This window comes from Pongo abelii, chromosome 6 (assembly GCF_028885655.2).
Source record: "Pongo abelii isolate AG06213 chromosome 6, NHGRI_mPonAbe1-v2.0_pri, whole genome shotgun sequence".
Lineage (NCBI taxonomy): Eukaryota > Metazoa > Chordata > Mammalia > Primates > Hominidae > Pongo > Pongo abelii.
In genome coordinates, this window is record NC_071991.2 from 124,740,456 (window position 1) to 124,746,821 (window position 6,366).

The following is a 6,366-nucleotide window of genomic DNA, read 5'->3' on the forward strand; positions in this document are numbered from 1 at the left end:
TGTGATTTTTGATCAAAGCAGATGCAGGGCCTCTAAATAAAAGGGATCATCCGAAATTAATGTTGTTTGAAATTACTATCTGATTTTGAGGGTTCCAGTCTTTCTGTGAAAATTCAACAAGAACTCCTTGGAAATTGGTATTGATATTGAATCTCCTTAAGGTAGAATTTTCAAGCTTTTCATATATTGGAACTCCACCTGACTTTGGACCAACCCCAGAACAGAGCAGAGCCACCTCCTATAGATGTCCATTGCCCTGCTGATGTACACTTCAACAGCTTGCACAAGGGAACTCACTTAAAAGGAGAAATTGTGTAGTTTTAAAATATATTTTGTGTAAAATAACTTGCCGTGCTATAAACCACCATTCAAAACCAGTGTTTTGATTTGGTACTTAAATATTTTGGGAGTGAAAATTATCACTAAAGTAACATAACTCCAACAAAAGTATGGTTTCATTAAAGAATACTGTATTGATTTGCCAAAGTTTTGTATCTTAGTAAAGGTATTAACTTCCTTGGATTTGTACTTTGTGATTTTGTATGCTGTACCATGGGCTGGTTATGTTTACTAAAAAAAATAAAGTCATTACCTGGGTTTTGCAGTGCTCTAACTTAAACAGAAGAACAGCTGTTCACATCTTTTAGCATTTCACATTTGCCTAACTTAAAAATTTTCATGTGTCAAAATCACGGTTGTGTAATTGCTAAGTATGATATGTCAGATTATTTTAATATAATTACTTTTTGAAGTAATCGTGACCACAAAACATCTTTTTTACGTGAAGGAGCTGTATATCATTTGAAATTACTCAACTGATGTCTTGCTCTGAAGCATAAACCCCAGGTACTTAATGTTTTTAATAATACAGGGCCACTGCAGGATTTGGGGGCAGTGGGGAAGAACAAGGATAATGGTGGGGGGAGGCTTGGCCTGAAACTAACCACTAAGTGAATTGCACTGCAGCTTTATTTATGGGGATTCCTTATTTGGGATGTCAGAGGGCAACTACAAATTGAAAAACAATTCAGTAAATGTACTTTGTTTTACATTTTGTAGCAGGCAATTATCAACCACTAAATAATAGCTTTGACATTTGCAGTTGTTGCATAGAGAGTATTTTTGCTAGAAGATGATTAGCTCTTGCCTTTATTTTACTGTGCTTAATGTGATAAACTTCTGGTCATGTTTCCTATCAAAGAGACCAGTTTATGTATGTACACCACAGAAATAGTATAACAAACTATTTTTAAATTATCATTTTTCTACTTAAAAATTGTTTAGCTTAAGAATTCTTAGGACATTTGTAAAAGCAGGCTAAATTTAATAAGGTTTCTGATTCTTTTTTGTAACCAGAGATAGTTTTTACAAGTGAAATAACATTTCAGCTAAATAAAACATCACTAAATAATTGATATTTGATGAAAATCTGCCTTGTATAATTTCTGCAAATTACAGTTGTTCTGAAAAAGGTGTAAGGCCCTAATGATAAGAGATTTTTAAACAAATCCTTATCCTTTGATTTTTTAAACTCTGATCTAATGATAAAATTCTATACATTTTCATTTTCTGGTGTAGTTAGTTACTTTTTTTGAAATAGCTGGTAATTGATAGCTTTTACCTGTTAAACACAAATACACAGCAAGCAAATGTATTTAGGAGGACTAAACTGGAATAAGTGTTCATAAATGAAACCCTTGGACTATCTAATACTAAAGTTGAAATGTAGATTCAGAAAAATTTTTGTTAATAAAAACTTTCTTTTAAGTGAAAAAGAAAAACACACTTAAGTACATAGCCCACTGACACTAGCAAGCAACTACACAATCAAGTTTATGTAACGATCAGCCAACAACATAATGATAGGATGAAATCCTCATATATCAGTATTAACCTTGAATGTAAACAGGCTAAATGCCCCATTTAAAAGATGTAGAGTAGCAAGTTGGATAAAGAAGGAAGACCCAACTGTCTGCTGTCTTCAAGAGACCCATCTCACACATAACACCCATAGGCTCAAAGCAAAGGGATGGAGAAAGATCTATTATGCAAATAGAAAACAAAAAAAGAGCAGGGGTTGCTATTCTTATATCAGATCAAAAAGACCTTAAACCAACAATGATCAAAAAGGACAAAGAAGGGCATTACATAATGATAAAGGGTCCTACACGAAGACTCAACTGTCCTAAATATACATGCACCCAACACTGGAGCACCCAGATTCATAAGACAAGTTCTTAGAGACTTAAAAAAAGACTTAGCCACACGATAATAGTGGGAGACTTCAACAGCCCCACTGACAGCATTAGACACATCATCAAGGCAGAAAACTAACAAACATATTCTGGACTTAAACTCAACACTTGACTAATTGGACTTAATAGACATCTACCGAATACTCCATCGAACAACAACAGAATTACATTTTTCTTATCTGCCCATGGCACATACTCAAGATCAACCACATGCTCAGCTGTAAAGCAAGTCTCAATAAATTAAAAAAAACTGAAATTATACTAACCACCCTCTTAAACCACAGTGCAAAAAAAAATAGAAATCAATATCAACATCTCTCAAAACAATGCAATTACATAGAAATTAAACAATTTGATCCTGAATAGCTTTTGGGTAACAAACAAAATTAAGACAGAAATCAGAAACTTTTTGAAATTAATGAAAACAGTGATACAATACACCAAAGTCTTTGGAAAACCATTAAAGCAGTGTTAAAAGGAAAGTTTATAGTACTAAATGCCTACATCAAGTAGTTAGAAAGATCTCAAATTAACAACCTAACATCATATCTAGAGGAACCAGAAAAACAAGAGCAAACTAAACCCAAAGCTAGCAGAAGAAAAGAAATAACCAAAATCAGAGTAGAATTGAATGAAATTGAGACTCAAAAATCTATTAAAAAGATCAATGAAACCAAAAGTTTGGTTTTCTCAAAGAATAAATAAGAATGATATCCCACTAGCTAGGTTAACAAAGAAAGAATGAGAGAAAATCCATATAAGCACAATCAGAAATGACAAAGATGACATTACAACTGACCCCACCAAAAAAAAAAAAAAATCCTCAGAGACCATTACTAACATCTCTGTGCACATAAACTAGAAAACCTAGAAGAAATGGATAAATTCCTGGAAACACACAACCTCCCAAGAATAAACCAGGAAGAAACTGAAACCCTGAACAGACCAATAACAAGTTCCAAAATGGAATCGTAATTTAAAAAACCTAACAGCTAAAAAAGTCCTGGACCAGACAGATTCACAGCTGAATTCTACTAGACATACAACAAAGAGCTAGTACAAATCCTATTAAAATTATTCCAAGAAATCAGGGAAGGGGGGACTTCTCCCTAACTCATTCTACAAGGCCAGCATCATTCTGATACCAAAACCTGGCCCAACAAAATGCTAGCAAACTGAATCCAGCAGCATACCAACAAGTTAATTCATCATGATCAAGTACGCTTTATCCCTAGGATGTAAGATTAGATCAACATACACAAATCAATCAATGTGATTCACCATGTGAAGAAAATTAAAAACAAAAATCATATGCTCATATCAATACATGCAGAAAAAACTTCCAATAAAATTCAACACCCTTTCATGTTAAAAACCCTCAACAAACTAGACATCAAAGAAACATACTTCAAAATAATAACAGCCATCTATGACAAACCCACAGCCAACATCATACTGAATGGGCAAAAACTGGAAGCATTCCCCTTGAGAACTGGAACAAGACAAGGATGACTATTCTCACTACTCCTATTCAAGATAGTACTGAAAGTTCTAGCCAGAACAATTAGGCAAAACAAAGAAATAAAAAGCACCCAGATAGGAAAAGAAGAAATCAAATTATGTCTCTTTGCTGACAATACAATTCTATACCTGGAAAACCTCAAGAAATCTACCAAAAGGCTCCTAGAACTGATAAATGACTTCAGTAAAGGTTGAGGTTACAAAATCAATGTACAAAACTCAGTAACATTTCTATACACCAATAACGTTCAAGCTGAGAGCCAAATCTAGAATGTAATCCCATATATAATAACCAGAAAAACAATTTTTTAAAAAAACTTAGGAATACAGCTATCCAAGGAGGTAAAAGATCTCTACAATGAGAATTACAAAATGCTGTTGAAATAAATCAGAGATAACACAAACAAATGAAAAAACATTACATGCTCATGGATTGGAGGAATCGATATTGTTAAAATGGCCATAAGCCCAAAGCAACTTACAGATTCAATGTTATTCCTATTTACCCCAATGTCATTTTTCACAGAATTAGAAAAAAATGATTCTAAAATTCATATGGAACCATAGAAGAGTCAAAATAGCCAAAGCAATTATAAGCAAAAAGAACAAAGCTGGCAGCAACTTACTACATGATTTCAAACTATACTATAAGGCTATGGTAACCAAAACAGCATGGTACTGTACAAAGACAGACACATAGACCAATGGAACAGAATAGAAAACCCAGATATAAAGCCACACCTATAACCACCTGATCTTCAACAAAATTGACAATAAAAACCAATGGTAATTTGACTTATGTTATTTATTCAACAAATTGTTCAGGGATAACTTGGTAGGCATATGCAGAAGATTGAATCTGGACCCCTACCTCTCACCATATACAAAAATTAACTCAAGATGGTTTAAAAACTTAAATGTAAAATGTAAAACTATTAAAATCCTAGAAGAAAAACTAGAAAATACCATTCCAGACATGGGCCTTGGGAAATAATGTATGTCTAAGTCCACAAAAGCATTTGCAACAAAACCAAAAATTGACAAGTAGAAACTAATTGAAGAGCTTCTGCACAGCAAAAGAAATTATCAATCGAGTAAACAGAAAATGTACAGAATGGGAGAAAATATTCACAAACTATGCATCTGACAAAGGTCTAATATCCAAAATCTATAAGGAACTTAAAAATTCAATGATCAAAAAACAAATGATCTCATTTAAAAATAGGCAAAGGACATGAACAGACACTTCTCAAAAGACATTCATGTGGCCAACAAACACATGAAAAAACACTCAACATCAGCAATCATTAGAAAAATGCAAATCAAAATCACAATGAAATACCATCTTATGCCAGTTAGAATGGCTATTATTAAAAAGTCTAAAAATAACACACACTGGTGAGGTTGTAGAGAAAAGGGAACACTTATACACTATTGGTTGTTATGTAAATTAGTTCAGCCTCTGTGGAAAGCAGTTTGGAGATTTCTCAAAGAACTTAAAACAGAACTAGCATTTGACCCTGCAATCTTACCCAAAGGAAAATAAATCATTCTACCAAAAAGACACACACACACGAATGTTCATTACAGCACTATTCACAATAGCAAAGACATAGAATCAACCTAGATGCTCATCAATGGTGGACTGGATAAAGAAAATGTGGTACATACCCACTATGGAATACTATGCAGCCATAAAAAAGAATGAAATTGTGTCCTTTGCAATAACATAGATGAAGGTGGAGGCCATTATCATAAGCGAACTAAGGCAGGAACAGAAAATTAAATATCACATGTTCTCACTCATAAGTAGGAGCTAATATTGAGTACACAAGGACATAAACATGAGAACAATGGAAACCTGAGACTACTAGAGCAGGGAGGATGAGAGAGTGAGAGGGGGTAAAGGTTGAAAAATTATCCAGTACTATGCTCCCTACCTGGCTGATGGGATCATTTGTACACCAAACTCCAGTAACATGCAATTTACCCTTGTAACAAACCTGCACACGTACCTACTGAAGCTAAAATAAAAGTTGAAAGAAAAAACAAGAAAAAAGAATGAGAAGGAAGAATTGGTGCAATCCACTGAAAATTCTTGTTAGAAAAGTGATGGTCCTTGGGTCAGAAGTTAGAGAATATGGCTTGCTCATTGGTGTGTTTTTGACATCTTCTTTCTGCTTTTGCCCTCTTTTCTCTACTTTCCAATGATGAGAAGTGGAAATTTTATTTAATACTAGGCAGGTGAATTCAACTAAAATACTGCAAGGGCTGGCTTTGTTTTCCATGCCACAGTACCTCATTCAGCAAACAAGCTGGTAGTTTGCTAGGAAGCATTTTCTCTTAATTGGACTGCTAGTCTGATCATTTGTGGGGATAAGAATAAGAAGGTGGCTAGGGTGGCCACACCTGTCCCATGCTTCAAATATTTCCAGAAGTCTTGAGAGCAGTTAAACACTATCCAAGGAAATAACCCACTAAATGAATGACTTCAGGCAACTCATGGAAAAATGTGAAAAATACACTAAAACAAGTGTGACATTGTCATCTGCAACAACACAAAATCAACCCATATCACCAGGACTCAGCT